General features: G+C 47.9%; 1 protein-coding gene across 10 annotated transcripts in view; it reads left to right on the top strand.

The window, feature by feature from the left end:
* LOC139746342 (receptor-type guanylate cyclase Gyc76C-like) overlaps positions 1–18,360 on the top strand; it is a 366,650-nt gene that overhangs the window by 17,781 nt on the left and 330,509 nt on the right. For 3 of the 10 annotated variants that reach the window (XM_071657509.1, XM_071657511.1, XM_071657510.1), the window contains exon 1: positions 4,793–5,386. The exons of 6 other annotated variants lie outside the window; for them this stretch is intronic. The gene's annotated coding sequence lies outside the window, so the exon portion shown is untranslated. Of the gene's footprint in view, positions 1–4,782; positions 5,387–18,360 lie in introns of those variants that run through there. One more of the 10 variants, XM_071657508.1, reaches the window with a different exon arrangement.

Genomic DNA, 18,360 nt, shown 5'->3' with positions numbered 1-18,360 from the left:
CCCCTGGTGTGGGTTGGGGCGTAGCAACCCCTGGTGTGGGTTGGGGAGCGTAACAACCCCTGGTGTGGGTTGGGGGCGTAGCAACCCCTGGTGTGGGTTGGGGCGTAGCAACCCCTGGTGTGGGTTGGGGCGTAGCAACCCCTGGTGTGGGTTGAGGGCGTAGCAACCCCTGGTGTGGGTTGGGGAGCGTAACAACCCCTGGTGTGGGTTGGGGGCGTAGCAACCCCTGGTGTGGGTTGGGGCGTAGCAACCCCTGGTGTGGGTTGAGGGCGTAGCAACCCCTGGTGTGGGTTGGGGCGTAGCAACCCCTGGTGTGGGTTGGGGTGTAGCAACCCCTGGTGTGGGTTGGGGGCGTATCAACCCCTGGTGTGGGTTGGGGCGTAACAACCCCTGGTGTGGGTTGGGGGCGTAGCAACCTTCGTCGCAGGTCGATGGGCCAGGGACTTGCTAACCCCTGGCGTGAGCCGAGGGACGTGTCGGGGAAGTGGCAACCCCTGGCGTGAACCGAGGGACGTGTCGGGGAAGTGGCAACCCCTGGCGTGAGCCGAGGGGCGGTTTGAGGAAGTGGCAACTCCTGGCGTGAGCCGAGGGTCGGTTCGGGGAAGTGGCAACTCCTGGCTTGAGCCGAGGAGCGGTTCGGGGAAGTGGCAACTCCTGGCGTGAGCCGAGGGGCGGTTTGGGGAAGTGGCAACTCCTGGCTTGAGCCGAGGAGCGGTTCGGGGAAGTGGCAACTCCTGGCTTGAGCCGAGGAGCGGTTCGGGGAAGTGGCAACTCCTGGCTTGAGCCGAGGAGCGGTTCGGGGAAGTGGCAACTCCTGGCGTGAGCCGAGGGGCGGTTTGGGGAAGTGGCAACTCCTGGCTTGAGCCGAGGAGCGGTTCGGGGAAGTGGCAACTCCTGGCGTGAGCCGAGGGGCGTGGCGGGGAAGTGGCAACTCCTGGCGTGTGCCGGGTGGCGTGGCGGGGAAGTGCTCTTCAGCTTGCGAGGTCGTCAAGAGCTGGTCCAATATATATATACCCAGCTGTTGTTACATTAATGGCCGATAAGGACGATATCTGACCCGACACTCATTATCAACCTAATATTACCCATTGGTCAGGTTAGCATATTACCTTACCTTGTGTCCTGCCACCAGCCTACCTTGTGATGTGTCCTGCCACCAGCCTACCTTGTGATGTGTCCTGCCACCAGCCTACCTTGTGATGTGTCCTGCCACCAGCCTACCTTGTGATGTGTCCTGCCACCAGCCTACCTTGTGATGTGTCCTGCCATCAGCCTACCTTGTGATGTGTCCTGCCACCAGCCTACCTTGTGATGTGTCCTGCCACCAGCCTACCTTGTGATGTGTCCTGCCATCAGCCTACCTTGTGATGTGTCCTGCCACCAGCCTACCTTGTGATGTGTCCTGCCACCAGCCTATCTTGTGATGTGTCCTGCCACCAGCCTACCTTGTGTTGTGTCCTGCCACCAGCCTACCTTGTGATGTGTCCTGCCACCAGCCTACTTTGTGATGTGTCCTGCCACCAGCCCACCTTGTGATGTGTCCTGCCACCAGCCTACTTTGTGATGTGTCCTGCCACCCTCACTCTTCTATAGTGGACACAATTAAGGTCTGTAACCCTTCGCTGTAACTCGACTCTTCAATGTTTGTACCATCACCGTAGTGCTCCTCTGGACCTTCTCTATTAGTTCTTTGTTCTCCTTTCAGTGACGTGACCAAACTTGAGAAGCACATTCTAGGTCTTGTAGGGTTGTGAAGACGTCTCTCTCTATATCTATATTTCTTTACTCATATACTTGAATGGGAGTGTAATATTTGCCAGCAGTCAGTTTGCCTCTTGACCCGTTCTCTTAAAGTGCGACTGGCGATAGTTTCGAGAAGGCATCCCCGATATTCGTCGTTTATTACCCCTTCTACGAAAGGCGTCCCCGATATACGTCGTTTATTCCCCCTTCTACGAAAGGCTTCCCCGATATACGTCGTTTATTCCCTTTTCTACGAAAGGCTTTCCCGATATACGTCGTTTATTCCCTTTCTACGAAAGGCTTTCCCGATATACGTTGTTTATTCCCCTTCTACGAAAGGCTTCCCCGATATACGTTGTTTATTTCCCTTCCACTAACATCATCTTCGGTTCATCAAAGGAATCTTCTCTTTATTTTTGCCTGGAGATCTAAAGTCTTCATCAGCCTCTTTCGTGGTATAGTTTCAAATGCTTTCTGGCACTCCAGACAGAGAGAATCCAAACAGCCTTCTCCTTTACCTAAACCGTGGGTAACCTCCTCATACAAATCTAAGAACTTCGTGACACACGAGATCCTTTCCTTGAGACCATGTACTTTCTCACTTGGGCAATATCTGTTCCACAGGAGAGTCGTCCATTCGATTTCTGATGATCTTTTCCAGCGCCTCACAGATCACACACTCCTCCCTGGAGTTGGACGGATCCACCTAGGCAATCTTCCTCGTAGATGATGTATGAGGGGTTCATTAGCCTCTTTCTTGGCGTTTCACGTTTATCCATCGAAGTCTTAAAGAGCGTTTTAAGTAATGTGTCAAGCGTACCTGTAGATATCTTCAGTACATATGGAGATATGTCGTACGGACCATGAGCCTTGTTTGAGGCAAGGCCCTTCGATATTTTGTTTATGTCTTTTTCTATAAATTTCACAGCTTTCCAGGACCTCCTTCCCATTCCATCCCACTAGTGTTAGGGGCTGTAGAAGTGTCTTCCACTGCGACAAGCCTTTTCAACTTGTCATTCACTCTGTGTGTGTGTGTGTGGCAATTTCCACGACCAGTACCGAAGAGAAAGAGAGAGTGAGACAATGAATGGAGAATTATGTAAACAGGTGGAGTACGGAGGGGACAGACCAGGCCAGACCAGACCCAGCCAGGACACGTACCGTTGGCTGGTCTCTCTTGTTCCTTGAGCTCTGCAGGAGCGCCACCTGGTGTGTGGTGTGTCCTGGACGTCTTCCATGACCTTCCCGCCTCCGCCCACCACCACACACTGTACGAGACACACTATGTGGTCTCCCGTAGCTCTGCAGCGCCACCTGATGTATGGAGTGTCCTGGACGTCTTCCATGACCTTCCCTCCACCACCACACACTGTACAGACACACTATGTGGTCTCTCTTAGCTCCCTCTGCTTGTGGTGACAGTCACGTTAACACGATAACTCAAGACCAATACTAGATGAGAACTTCATACTTATACTATAGGTGACAGACTGCCTGTCCGGATCGCTTACTGATTCCATTTGAGGATCACGTAGTTCCAAAAATATTTGCGCGTTGACTATGAGGTGTTGATGTTTCTGCATGTACTATAAACTAGGAGGAATGAATGGTGATAAGTCCACATTTATACCGTTACATGTGTTCGACTGAGACGTAAAATGTCACCCGAGGTATTCAAAATTAAAGTGTTCATTTATTTCTCCTTAGGCAATTTGTATGGAATTGAAGTGCATCTTATTTCTCACCAAAAAAACACCACGAGACGACAGTTCCTTTTCTCACTTATTTTCCTCGCCATTCGAACTGCTAGAGAAGGTCCAGAGGAGCGTCACAAAAACGAAACCTAGATCAAGACACTTGAGTCACGAGGAAAGGTTTAGAGGCCGTAAATTTGCCCACAGTGGAAGAGCGAAGAGTGAGGGGTGACCTGATCACAACCTTCGATTTTCTTGTCTTTTTTTTTTTTTTTACATCAGCTTAAATGATACATGTTGGGAATGGCTCTTCGAAATCAGCAGATATAGATAGATAGGTAGATAGATAGATAGATAGAGAGAGAGAGAGAGAGAGAGAGAGAGAGAGAGAGAGAGAGAGAGAGAGAGAGAGAGAGAGAGAGAGAGAGAGAGAGGCTGTAAAATGAAATCAACAAGGGAAACTTGTTGGAAAGGATACACACTAAGTCCTTTCCTAGAGTGTGGTTGGTGGGTGTGTTGGGGCATTGTCTATATAATACAGTAAATAAATGCGGACAGCATACCGAAGTTTGACATACTCCATGATGAAGAATACGTCAAGTGAAGCCGCCCTTTGAGATGAGAACCTCCCCCAACTCCCTTCCCCCGAGTACTATAAAAATAAGAAATACAAACAGGCAAATTACAAGTTCGTTTTTTGGTGTGTGTGGTAACGAACGTGCCTGAAGTAGTGTCAGATATGGAAGTTATGGTTGTCACACAACTCCCACATGAATATAGTAATGAAGGAGATGATCACATGTGATAATTACAACTTCAGTGCTGTCATTCTGACGAGCATGTATCATGACACAGACTTGCCACCAGCTAGCAGTCTGCCCTCCACCGCCGCACGTTGTCACATTTCACCAAGTTTCCCATTTCCTGGAAACATTAGGGAATATCTGACACTGCAGGGAATCTACATATTAGATTCATCTACTTTACGACCCATGAATAAGTTGTTAGTTTCGTGTTTAATAATGACTAGAATCTTCGAGGACAAGTTTTAGGTGGGGCGGTTGGCAGCCCTGGTCTGCTAGGGAGATGGTCTGTGCCGTTAGGTAGCGATCGAGACGGCATAGATTTTACAGACTCAATCGTCCTCAAACTTCCTTCGAAGTGTCGCTGACCCATCGACGTGTTCATCACGCGATCAGTCAGAACGCAAGAGGGAGTTTGAGGCGTCTAAGGAAATGGACAAGACGTAGGAAAGGGATAAGGAGAATAAGGGCTGCGAGTTGGCAACGCGAGGTAGCGTGCGACAGAAATATATGCCAGTCGCCTCGAGTCCAGAGTTCAGTATAACTTGTGGTAGGTGTTGTGACGGGCGAGTTGTGCTGCGGCGCGCGTCCCTCGCTCTGCCCCACGTGTCCTCCCCCCTTCCTTCTTCCCTCACCTGCTGGCCTGCAGGTGCCACTGAGCTTGGGCCTACCCCTGCGGCCAGAACCGTTTCTCGTGGCTGACTTTTATCCATAGGTGACTTCGGGCTAGTTCTAGGCATCGGTGGCCTCTTGCTGGGAGATAGAAAGTGTGTCGGGAGTCTGTTGCATCTCCTTGTGGTGGGAACTGTGCACCAGAGTGAAAAGTGAGTGTAAACCCACCACACAGGAGATGTTATTGGCCCATAGATACTGATTCCGGGCCAACTAAGGCTTGTGGTACTGAGCGTACGTCATATATTTACTTATTTATTCATTTATTTTAAAGCGGTTAGACTGAGGCAGAGCGCGATTTAACTTGCCGTTTTTTTGGGGGGAAAATATTACTTGCAGTTTATTGATCAGTTTTAGGCATCATCTGTTGACAAGGGAGTAGGGATGACTTTGTGATCTTGAAGCGTGTGTTAAGTTTATTGTGGCTTGGCTAACCTTGGACTTCGTCTACCGGATCTGCCCACCCACAGCAAGGTGAGTACTGGCAAGTTATAATATCTCTGTCTGTCTGTCTGTCTGTCTCTCTCTCTCTGTCGTGTTTCTCTCCTTCAACTTTTAACACTATCTCCATTGAAGTTTTTGTATATATTTCATGAAGTGCCCCATAGTGTGACGTACTGGTGTCGAAGTCTATGAGGCTCAGTTTGGTTTTTAATTTAAGATGGTAGGAGGAAGAGGCATCAAGACAATGTGCTCTCTGGTTTCACTTCACATACACATTTTACTTCAGGAAGGTGAGCAGTGTGTGTGTGTGTGTGTGTGTGTGTGTGTGTGTGTGTGTGTGTGTGCTGGAGGCTGTGATGGTAATGAGAAGTTTATTTTCGTTATTGGTGATGTTGTCGGGCCTGGCCGCCCCCCCCCCCCGACGACGACGCTGCTTACGTAAATGATGTGACAGTTGGGGCGTCAGGAACAACTTCTGCGCATTAACGGACGGACGGACGGCGCGCTCGCGCCACCCATCCTGGTGGTCGTCCATTCTTGGTGGTCGGGGTGCTGATGCCGCCGTGGTCGTGGCCACGGGTCGTCATGTTCCCCACCCCCCGTGGCCAAGAGGTCGTCACAATGGTCGTGGCCACGGGTCATGTTCTCCCCGTGGGCAGGAGGTCGTCACAATGGTCGTGGCCACGGGTCGTCATGTTCCCCCGTGGCCAGGAGGTCGTCACAATGGTCGTAGCCAGGGGTCGTCATGTTCCCCCCTTGGCCAGGAGGTCGTCACAATGGTCGTGGCCACCAGTCATGTTCTCCCCGTGGCCAGGAGGTCTTCACAATAGTCGTGGTCACGGGACGTCCTGCTTGTCCCGTAACCCGGGGCGGGGGTTGGTCATCATACATGGTCACGGGTCATCTTCCATGACCGAGGTCAAGATTCATCCACTATTGAGAGTAAGGGTCACCTATGGCCGAGGTCAGAGGTCATTCATGACTTGAGGTCGAGGTTCACACACGGCTAAGGTAAAGGATCACCCATGGCTGAGGTCAAGGTTCACCCATGGCTGAGGTCAAGGGCCACACACGGCTAAGGTAAAGGATCACCCATGGCTGAGGTCAAGGGTCACCCATGGCTGAGGTCAAGGGTCACCCATGGCTGAGGTCAAGGGTCACCCATGGCTGAAGTCAAGGATCACCTATGGCTTAGGTCAATGGTCACCCCTTAGCCGAGGTCAAAGGTCACCCAAGGCCCAGGTCTAGAATCGCTCATGGCGAAGGCCAAGTTTCACCCGTGGTTGAGGTCAGTGGTAACCTATGGTCAAGGTCAAGGGTCAACCACGGCCATGGGCGTGAGGTCAAAGGTCACCCTTGGTTGAGGTCGAGTTATGTATGGGTAAGGGCAAGTCACCCATGGCAGAGGTCAAAATCACCTTTGACCGAGGTCGAGGACCAACCAATTCTTAGCTTAAGGGTCACTATAGTTAAAGGGTCACCCGTGGCTGCCTTCAAGGGTCACCTATTTCCAAGGTCAAGGGTCATCCATGGCCATGGTTAAGGATGACCCGTGGCCAACTTCAAGGGTCACCCACGGCAGAGGTGAAGGGTGACCCGTGCTCATGGTCAAGGGTCACTTCTGACCCAGGTGACCATGGTCGTCACCCATGACCAAGGTCAGGGGTTACCTAGGAGAGAGCAAAGGTCACCCATGGCCGAGGTCAGGGGTCATTTGTGGCTAAGGTCAAGGGACACCAGAGACTGAGTTCCAGGGTCACTCACGGTCGGGGCTGAGGTCAGGGGTCAGCTATGGCAAAAGATCAAGGGTTACTCATGACCGAGGTCAAGGGTGACGCTTGGTCGAGATCAAGGGTGACCTTTGGTCGAGTTCAAGGGGAACCCTTGGTTGAGTTCAAGAGTGACCCTTGGCTGAGGTCAAGGGGAACCCTTGGTCGAGATCAAGGGTGACCCTTGGTCGAGTTCAAGGGTGACTCGTAGCTGAGGTCAAGGGTGATTATGTCAGTACAACATGTATGTTGTCAACCTCAGCTTAGGGAACAAGCCAGGGTTGACCTTATGTATGGTAGCCAGTGTTCGGGCGGGCAGCGAGGTCAGAGGGGTCAGCCCCAGGGTCGTTAGATGAAGTGTAGGGAGAGCTGAGTGGTGTGTTAGGTGCGTGGTTCTGTCGTTATCAACTGGTCGGCACTGGAGTGAGAGAGGTCAGTACAGGTGTACTTGTTGCCCAGTACACTCCCATTGTTGCTCTCCTCCCTGTGTTGAAGCACTTGCTCTCCTCCCTGTGTTGAAGCACTTGCTCTCCTCCCTGTGTTGAAGCACTTGCTCTCCTCGCTGTGTTGAAGCACTTGCTCTCCTCCCTGTGTTGAAGCACTTGCTCTCCTCGCTGTGTTGAAGCACTTGCTCTCCTCCCTGTGTTGAAGCACTTGCTCTCCTCCCTGTGTTGAAGCACTTGCTCTCCTCGCTGTGTTGAAGCACTTGCTCTCCTCGCTGTGTTGAAGCACTTGCTCTCCTCCCTGTGTTGAAGCACTTGCTCTCCTCGCTGTGTTGAAGCACTTGCTCTCCTCGCTGTGTTGAAGCACTTGTTCTCCTCGCTGTGTTGAAGCACTTGCTCTCCTCCCTGTGCTGAAGCACTTGCTCTCCTCCCTGTGTTGAAGCACTTGCTCTCCTCCCTGTGTTGAAGCACTTGCTCTCCTCCCTGTGTTGAAGCACTTGCTCTCCTCCCTGTGTTGAAGCACTTGCTCTCCTCGCTGTGTTGAAGCACTTGCTCTCCTCCCTGTGCTGAAGCACTTGCTCTCCTCCCTGTGTTGAAGCACTTGCTCTCCTCCCTGTGTTGAAGTACTTGTTCTCCTCGCTGTGTTGAAGCACTTGCTCTCCTCGCTGTGTTGAAGCACTTGCTCTCCTCCCTGTGTTGAAGCACTTGCTCTCCTCCCTGTGTTGAAGCACTTGCTCTCCTCGCTGTGTTGAAGCACTTGCTCTCCTCGCTGTGTTGAAGCACTTGCTCTCCTCCTTGTGTTGAAGCACTTGCTCTCCTCGCTGTGTTGAAGCACTTGCTCTCCTCGCTGTGTTGAAGCACTTGTTCTCCTCGCTGTGTTGAAGCACTTGCTCTCCTCCCTGTGCTGAAGCACTTGCTCTCCTCCCTGTGTTGAAGCACTTGCTCTCCTCCCTGTGTTGAAGCACTTGCTCTCCTCCCTGTGTTGAAGCACTTGCTCTCCTCCCTGTGTTGAAGCACTTGCTCTCCTCGCTGTGTTGAAGCACTTGCTCTCCTCCCTGTGCTGAAGCACTTGCTCTCCTCCCTGTGTTGAAGCACTTGCTCTCCTCCCTGTGTTGAAGTACTTGTTCTCCTCGCTGTGTTGAAGCACTTGCTCTCCTCGCTGTGTTGAAGCACTTGCTCTCCTCCCTGTGTTGAAGCACTTGCTCTCCTCCCTGTGTTGAAGCACTTGCTCTCCTCGCTGTGTTGAAGCACTTGCTCTCCTCGCTGTGTTGAAGCACTTGCTCTCCTCCTTGTGTTGAAGCACTTGCTCTCCTCGCTGTGTTGAAGCACTTGCTCTCCTCCCTGTGCTGAAGCACTTGCTCTCCTCCCTGTGCTGAAGCACTTGCTCTCCTCCCTGTGTTGAAGCACTTGCTCTCCTCCCTGTGTTGAAGCACTTGCTCTCCTCCCTGTGTTGAAGCACTTGCTCTCCTCCCTGTGCTGAAGCACTTGCTCTCCTCGCTGTGTTGAAGCACTTGCTCTCCTCGCTGTGTTGAAGCACTTGCTCTCCTCCCTGTGTTGAAGCACTTGCTCTCCTCGCTGTGTTGAAGCACTTGCTCTCCTCCCTGTGTTGAAGCACTTGCTCTCCTCACTGCGTTGAAGCACTTACTCTTCATTGCGTTGAAGCACTTACTCGCTTCACAGCGTTGAAGCACTTGCTATCCTCACTGCGTTGAAGCACTTACTTTCCTCACCACAAGACGTCCTGCTATAGCCACAAATGATAACTGGTACGTCAGTGATCCAGTTTCATAAAGCAGTTTAGCTGGGAATCTTTCAAAGAACACTGGGGGAGAACCATGGTTTATATCGCTAAGGTGATCGCCAGAGCTTGCTAAAGAAATCTTCATTTTGCTGGAGTTGTTGTCCCCACTCCTCCGAGGTTTAAGACGTAGGAAGAGATGGGGTTAAGGCGGTCTCTTCTCGAGCGGGCAGGTCTTCCACGACTACACGACAGTCTTTTTCCTTAGACTTCGTACTCGCGATGGTTAAGGTACCATTTGCAGGCGAAGTTTGCGAACATTCATTTTTCCATATTTGTAACTAACACGATAACCTTCATCTTCATCAGTAAGATTGGTACTGGTGTCAGCTGTACGTGTGGAGTTTATCCGCTCTCAGCAGCCAAGAAATAACAGTACTTTATTGTTTATGGAAATAAGTGACGATGGAGAAGGTGTTTGAAGGGAAGACAAGAGCGGGTTGGGCGAAGGGAATTATCACCACAGAAGAATGGATGGTGGGGCGTGGGGCGATCAACGGACGGATTTTAGAAGCCAACTGGAGACAGCAACAAGGAAGCAAACACGTAAATATTCTTTAAGAAAGAAAAAAGAAGACATATTCATTGGGATGATTCTGAGTAGATAGGAAAATAAACTGCAGAACGGAAGGTTGGTTACCAAGAGCTAAAAACGGACAATTAGAAGAGCATAAACGACGCAGGAGCAAATCAAATGATTGAAGAAATATTAAGAGTTTAATCAGTAGATGTGAAAAACGCTGATGAAGAACCAAAGAAATTCCACGAAAGAGAACTTATGCAGAAGATTATCCAACTGAAATTGTGGAAAATGGTAAATCACACATCAGACCCGTTAGAATAGGAGGAAAATGTAAAAATGACTCCAAGAAAGTATGGAAGTTGTCGACTGAAGAATGTAAGCCAGTATTAAGTCCTATACACAAGTAGGAATTAGTTTAGAAACCCTTTTGACCTACGTAATGGCAAAGTAATCATAGATATTACGCTATCAGAAAAGGATATCAGGAGAACAATTGATGTCCTGAGAGAGAACGGAGCTCCGAGACTGGGTTGAATTCCATCCATCTTCTGAAAGAAGACAAAAAACGATATAAATGCTCATGAACACAAGTAGAATGCCAGACTCTCACAACATGAAATAAGTGAATAGCAAACAAAGGAGGATCTACACTAGTATCGTAGAATACTAGACCCCATACAACATGGAATAAGTAACCAGCAAACAAAGGAGGATCTACAGTAGTGCCGTAGAATACTAGACACTCACAGCATAGAATAAGTAACTAGTAAACAAAAGAGGATCTAGACTTGTATCTTAGTGTCGTAGACCATTTCGCTTGACGTCACACAGATCAATCTTTGAAAGAGTGGTCAAGAGACGTACCAGCTGAGTCCAGACGACCAAGACACACGAAAACCAACAGATCTATAGTGGAAACGAAGTTGACAAACCTATTAGCTCCTGACTGTGACTTACAGGAACCTCTAATTCAAAGAAAGAGAATTTGACGTTCTTGAACTCGATTTGGTTGAGGTATTTTGTCTAAACAGACCACAGAGAAAGGATGGCTAAGACGGCAAGATGGGTTAGAGAGTTCTGAGCCAACGCAAGATTCAAACTTGCACTGTGTAGTACAGACAGGTCTGGTGAGGTATATTGTGTCATGGGTACCATAAGGAACAATGATGGCCCTCTGGCCTCTTTATACAAAGGATCAGATGCTCTCTAAGGCAAAAAAAAACAAAGTACAGTCAGGTGCTCTGCTGAGCGAGACAATACGATTGGAAGATCAGAAAGACACGTTCAAGGACTCGAATACCATCTGCCAAACTGAAGACTTTGACGTGTCTATGGTCACCCACCAAACAAAAGGGAAGGAAGGTAGAATACAGAGGTATCATTAGGAATATCCAGGGAAGGAATATATGAATCTCTCTCTCTCTCTCTCTCTCTCTCTCTCTCTCTCTCTCTCTCTCTCTCTCTCTCTCTCTGCCTGGGTGCACTTTTGCTGGGCTGTTGGAGGATTCCTCCAAGACTGCGCAGGGATTCTTCCAAAATTGTTCAGAAATTCCTCCAGTACAGCGCAAGGATCCCTCCAAAACTATGCAAGGAGTACTCCCAGACTACAAATATTCCCTCAAGACAGTGCAAGGATCCTCCAAAACTATACAAGGATTCCCTCCAAGACTATACAAGGATTACTGCAAAACCATGCAAGGATTCCTCCAAAACTGTGCAGGGATTTCTCCAAGACTGTACATGGATTCCATCAAGACTCATCAAGGATCCCCTCCAAAATTGTACAGAGATTTCTTTAAAACTGTACAAGGATTCCTCCAAAACTGTACAAGGATTCCTCCAAGACTGTACAAGGATTCCTCCAAGACCTGTACAAGGATGCCCCTCCAAGACTGTGCTAGCATTATACTATGAGCACAGGTACGTGTGTCAGCCTGGTGGAGACTGGCACGGCTAGCAAGACTAAATTTAGATGACAAGGAACCTAGTCAAGATCTCTGACCTGCTCTGGTCGTGTTGGCAAGTGCCTTTTGTCTTTCCCTCACCCCCCTCCGCGCGCCAACCATGGCTAACTAACTAACTAACTAACTAACTAACCAACTAACGTGAGTGAGTGAGTGAGTGACACTAAGGTACTGAAGGGATGGGCTAAGCAAGGGGAGGTGTGTGTGTGTGAGGCCCGGGTGGCATATGTGAAGCAGCATCATCGCATCCCAACATGTGTGTTCTGGGCCCTGGGAACAGCTGCAGCAGGCTCGAACAGTCCGGGTGATCAGGTGTCATGCTGTACACCATGACCCAAGGCCGAGTTTCGTGGTCTCTGCTCGTCACGTGACCTCCAGCCAGTGTGAGTCTCTCTCTCTCTCTCTCTCTCTCTCTCTCTCTCTCTCTCTCTCTCTCTCTCTCTCTCTCAAAGGTGGGAATGCTGCGAATTTCAACAACATTGAAATCTTTCGAATCAAAAACTATATATGTTTATTATCGAACGTCCTTAGTTAGTTGGAAAGGATGTATATGAAGAGTCTTTGATGTTTCAGTTCAACATCACCTTCGGGTGTGTGTGTGTGTGTGTGGCACGAGCCCAGATGGCGTTGAAGCATTGAACGTATGACTTTGGTTATGTTCAGCACCTTACTAATAATGGTCGGGGCCGAGTTTTTATTTTTTTTTAATACGATCAGGAAGTCATTTGAGCTGAACGCTTTGGTAATTGGTAAATGAATTCAAACTCTATTACGTCGGGAATTAAGGTAATTACCTGCACGTTGGCCAGCCTTCTCGTGGCAAGTGTGTGAATCATTATGAAGTGGGTAAACAAAACTGTGATTTTCTTTTTTTTTTTTTTTTTGCATGTAAATCCTAAGGCTTTGGAGATCATGGTCTCCTGTTCAGGAAGAAAGAATTGACAAGTCTACAAGTAACTGCTTTGCACACACACACACACACACACACACACACACACACACACACACACATACACACACACACACACGTCTCCATGGTTGCTTGATTTGTTTATGGATGGAGTTGTTAGGGAGGTGAATGCAAGAGTTTTGGAAAGAGGGGCAAGTTTGCAGTCTGTTGTGGATGAGAGAGCTTGGGAAATGAGTTAGTTGTTCGCTGATGATACAACGCTGGTGGCTGATTCGGGTGAGAAACTGCAGAAGCTGGTGACTGAGTTTGGTAAAGTGTTTGAAAGAAGAAAGCTGAGAGTAAATGTGAATAAGAACAAGGTTATTTGGTACAGTAGGGTTGAGGGACAAGTCAATTGGGAGGTAAGTTTGAGTGGAGAAAAGCTGGAGGAAGGGAAGTGTTTTAGATATCTGCACCGAAACCACAGCTCCCTTTCCACATCCAGGCCCCATAAAACTTTCCATGGTTTACCCCAGACGCTTCACATGCCCTGGTTCAATCCATTGACCCCGCTATACCACATCGTTCCAATTCACTCTATTCCTTGCACGCCTTTCACCCTCCTGTATGTTCAGGCCCCGATCTCTCAAAATCTTTTTCACTCCATCCTTCCACGTCCAATTTGGTGTCCCACTTCTCCTTCTCCCTCCACCTCTTGACATATATATCCTCTTTGCCAATCTTTTCTCACTCATTCTAGGGTGGATCTTTTTTATATATGTATATATATTCTTATTAGGATAGTGCGGAAAAGTGGATGTGAGAAAAAATTCTGCAAAAAAATATGGGTTCTCTGCGCCAACACCTTTATCTCCCACTGAGTCAAGAATTAAACAAAAATATGGTATCAAAAATGCGCATTTACAGAGAAAATCTAAGGGTGAAAATATTTATATATTTAAGTGGGGTACAGTTAGTTTTATAGAAATACACTTAAATAACGTATTTCTGAAATCTGGAAATTGAATATATATATATATATATATATATATATATATATATATATATATATATATATATATATATATATATATATATATTTCAGAAGTAAGAAGTACAGTGTTTCAGAAATATGAAGTACAATATTTCAGAAATAACCCTGAACTCATGGCGTGGACGTGGCTGTATTGTGAGTTCCACCCTAACTCCTTCCCAACCACACAACCAATTCCCAACCACCCAACCAATTCCCAACCACCCAACCAATTCCCAACCACCCAACCAATTCCCAACCACCCGACCATTTCCCATCCATCCAGCCAATTCCCAACCACTCAACCAATTCCCAACCACCCAACCAATTCCCAACCACCCGACCATTTCCCAACCACCCAACCAATTCCCAACCACCCGACCATTTCCCATCCATCCAGCCAATTCCCAACCACCCAACCAATTCCCAACCACCCGACCATTTCCCATCCATCCAGCCAATTCCCAACCACTCAACCAATTCCCAACCACACAACCAATTCCCAACCACCCAACCATTTCAGAAGCTGTGTTATTTTTTTCGTCATGAATTCTTAATTTCGAGTCGAATTTCGGCAGAGGCTTTCTACCATGGTCGGGTTCTTCTTATGGGCCCATCTCTACTGTGTGTGGCCACACACTTACGAGTGAAGGCTTCCGTAATTGATTTGATATGGCGTTCTACCGCCTTGGTGTAGCATAACATATTGAAAGGATCATTCTCAGTGGGAATGCCACTTTTAATGGTGTTCGACACTGTTTTATCTTCAATGCCCAATGTTAAAAGGGAAAGGTCTGTGACATCAGCATTGTGCCAGTCCATCAACGCATCATATGCCTTAGCATTGAAGTCAAATAACGGGAAATTTTAAAAGGTCTAATATTGCTTGTCTCTTGTTTTATTTTTCTTCTTGCTGGCAATACTCATGTCCATCCCAGCTCACAATCTGGCAATACTCGCCTCCATCCCAGCTCACAATCTGGCAATACTCGCCTCCATCCCAGCTCACAATCTGGCAATACTCGCCTCCATCCCAGCTCACAATCTGGCGGCAATACTCGCCTCCATCCCAGCTCACAATCTGGCGGCAATACTCGCCTCCATCCCAGCTCACAATCTGGCGGCAATACTCGCCTCCATCCCAGCTCACAATCTGGCGGCAATACTCGCCTCCATCCCAGCTCACAATCTGGCAATACTCGCCTCCATCCCAGCTCACAATCTGGCAATATTCGCCTCCATCCCAGCTCACAATCTGGCAATACTCGCCTCCATCCCAGCTCACAATCTGGCGGCAATACTCGCCTCCATCCCAGCTCACAATCTGGCGACAATACTCACCTCCATCCCAGCTCACAATCTGGCAATACTCGCCTCCATCCCAGCTCACAATCTGGCAATACTCGCCTCCATCCCAGCTCACAATCTGGCAATACTCGCCCCCATCCCAGCTCACAATCAGAGCTTCTCTCTCATCATGATGCATGCTGATGACCCTCCTACAGCTGAGAGATGAGAGGTTAGATTTCCTTGTATTGGAAGATCTCTCTTTGGCACTAGGAGGAGGTAGCAACTGTGTCTCATAATCTCAGGGGTCCGATGAGTTGGTCTCTGACTCTTAAGATGAAGGAAGAATTCCAGAGATGGAGTTGAATGGTCTAATACAATATTTGGTTTGTGTTTATCCTTATTTTTTCGTGTTCTGACCTTTTTCTTTCTTCTAATCCACAAGCTTTCTTGACGGTGTACACCCCACCACTTATCATCTTTCTCTCTGACTTTTGATCAGTCGGAAATTCGTGTTCATTTCCAGGAACTTTCTTTTCTAGTTGGATGATTAATACAAGACTTTACCCAAAAGCTCCTCCTATTGGCTAGCCCGGCGCCCTCGAGAACGCTAGGAGGCCCTAGGCAATCGTAAAAGCTACACATTTACCATTACATCTCCGGGTTTTGTCTAGCCAGTATCTGGTCACAGGCGAAGCCCTCCAATCTGGACATCTACAAGCAGCTGTATTTAAGGTCGCTGTTGCATGGTTCTGAAATTCATTGAGTTTCGTTGGCGCAGAGAACCCATGTTTTTTTTTTGCAGAGTTTGTTCTTATGGGTCCACAGCTCTTCCGCATTACACTTGTTAGAATATGTAAATAGTGTAAAAACGATCCACCCGATATATATATATATATATATATATATATATATATATATATATATATATATATATATATATATATATATATATATATATATATATCTTTTTTTCATACTATTCGCCATTTCACGCGTTAGCGAGGTAGCGTTAAGAACAGAGGACTGGGCCTTTGAGGGAATATCCTCACCTGGCCCCCTTCTCTGTTCCTTCTTTTGGAAATTTAAAAAAAAAAAACAACAAAAAAACGAGAGGGGAGGATTTCCAGCCCCCCCGCTCCCTTCCCTTTTAGTCGCCTTCTACGACACGCAGGGAATACGTGGGAAGTATTCTTTCAACCCTATCCCCAGGGATAATATATATAGGACGCCAAATGGCGTCCTAGCTTCGTCTCTTCGATGTATATCAACTGACTGTTATATTTCTCTCGTGTGTCTCCCATGATGATGTGATTATTACACGAAAGTGCACTTGGGAACTTTTCGTGTTTCATTTTCCCCGTGGACTCATAGGAATATATATATATATATATATATATATATATATATATATATATATATATATATACACACACACACTCACATATGATATTATTAACCAGTTCCAACATACCACAAAGACCACACGTCTTGTGTCTGCAAGACTCATGTGTGACGGTAGAGGCTGATGTGAGGCAGGGGGCGGCGGTGGACGGAGGTGTACTGGCTTCCTGTATGGTGGGCACGACGCAGAGGCATAATAACATGGGTCAGGTCAGTGTAGTGGCTGTGTGTATGACCCTCCCATCCTTCCAATGCCGTTTCCCTCCCCATTCCCCACCAAAGGCAGGTGAGAGGGTGTGAAGAGCCAACAATGCTGACGTGATATCCACAGATTATGTATATAGATATATAAACTTCTCTGATTACCGTGAGCACGGCGCCATAAAATTTACAACTTGTAAAAACTAGAAATAACGGATAAAAAAAATATTATTGAGTGTATATACAACGTTTCAACAGATCATAAGACCTTGTGAATCGGGTCATTCGCAGTGTTGCATCCACTGTAAATGTTCGAGTTGTGTTCGGAACTTTACTTTGTACTGCCCCTCCTTTGTGGTTCACACCTGATATTGACACTGATTCGTACGGATACGAATTACCATGACGTCCTGTGTTTTGCAGATGATGACACTAGACTAATTAATGTAGACTTCATCGTCAGTAGATGATATTGAGAGATGACAAGCAGAAGTGAAGAAATTCTTTTGGTGGACGACTGAAAATATGAATTTTATTGGTGAAAAGAAGTGGCCGCTGCTCCATTACAGGGGATGTGAAGAAGTTAAAAAGTAGGACGGAGTACCAGATAGAGAGATAGACACAATCGCACAGCGAGAGAACCGTGAGTGGTACCTTGTAGTAAGAATGTCTGACGACCTTACCTTTGGGGGAATGTCTAACGCCCTTACCGTCGGCGAACACAACGAAGCAACAGTTGCTTCTTCTAGTTAGATGGTCGGATGGATCTTGTGGACCTTCAAGAGACGCGAGGAAGAAGGGACGATGACGTTCATCAAGGCAATAATACCCCCTCCCAAATAGAATACTAATGTGAGTTAACATTACCCTTCTGGTCGGGGGATATTACAGAGTTAGAGAGCGTTTTAGAGATCTTATCCAGCCAACGCTGACGCTATCAGGGATCCAAGCTAACGGCGAGCGACCATTGAAAACACTCTTCGGCTTTACTCCCTAGACGGCATCTGGAAAACCCTGGAAGAAAAGATGCCCAACTTACACCCAAGACCAACTCCATAATGAAGCAGTGATCTTAGGAGACGGATATACTCCCACCGGAATCGAAGATGAGGCACTTCAAGCATGTGAGAATACGCTACTCGTGAGAGAGAGAGAGAGAGAGAGAGAGAGAGAGAGAGAGAGAGAGAGAGAGAGAGAGAGAGAGAGAGAGAGACTAACACATGAACTGCATCTGTCAGAACTACTAGGGTTGTGTGCAGTGGGGGTGGAAAAAAGTAATGTAACGAGTCCCAGTGTCAGTGTGTACAAAGTTTACCCGACCAGGCTGCATGGGAATGGTTAAGTAGTCCTGCAGGCGGCGGCCTCCAACAGCTTGACCGACCAGCGGAGCACAGCACAGCAGCTTAGCCTCAGGCCGAGATGTTGGGGTTGACGACCTCAAGACATCGACGTAAGGTAACACCTCCTCCAGTGACAAAATTGCTTCCTCTCCCCCACACCCAACCCCCCAACCCCTCTCTCTCTCTCTCTCTCTCCTGCTGCTGGATCAAACCCACCTCACACCAACCACACATACCCGTTCCTCAGGCATTCCATTTTCCAGCACATCCATTCATACCCTTCCGTACGCGTTCCAGGCGCATGACTCACGTCCAGACAACATTGCCAGGAATGCCGTACGTTCAAACATAGC

The sequence above is a fragment of the Panulirus ornatus genome, chromosome 64 (genome assembly GCF_036320965.1).
Source record: "Panulirus ornatus isolate Po-2019 chromosome 64, ASM3632096v1, whole genome shotgun sequence".
Lineage (NCBI taxonomy): Eukaryota > Metazoa > Arthropoda > Malacostraca > Decapoda > Palinuridae > Panulirus > Panulirus ornatus.
This window is presented reverse-complemented; position numbering and strand designations above follow the sequence as displayed.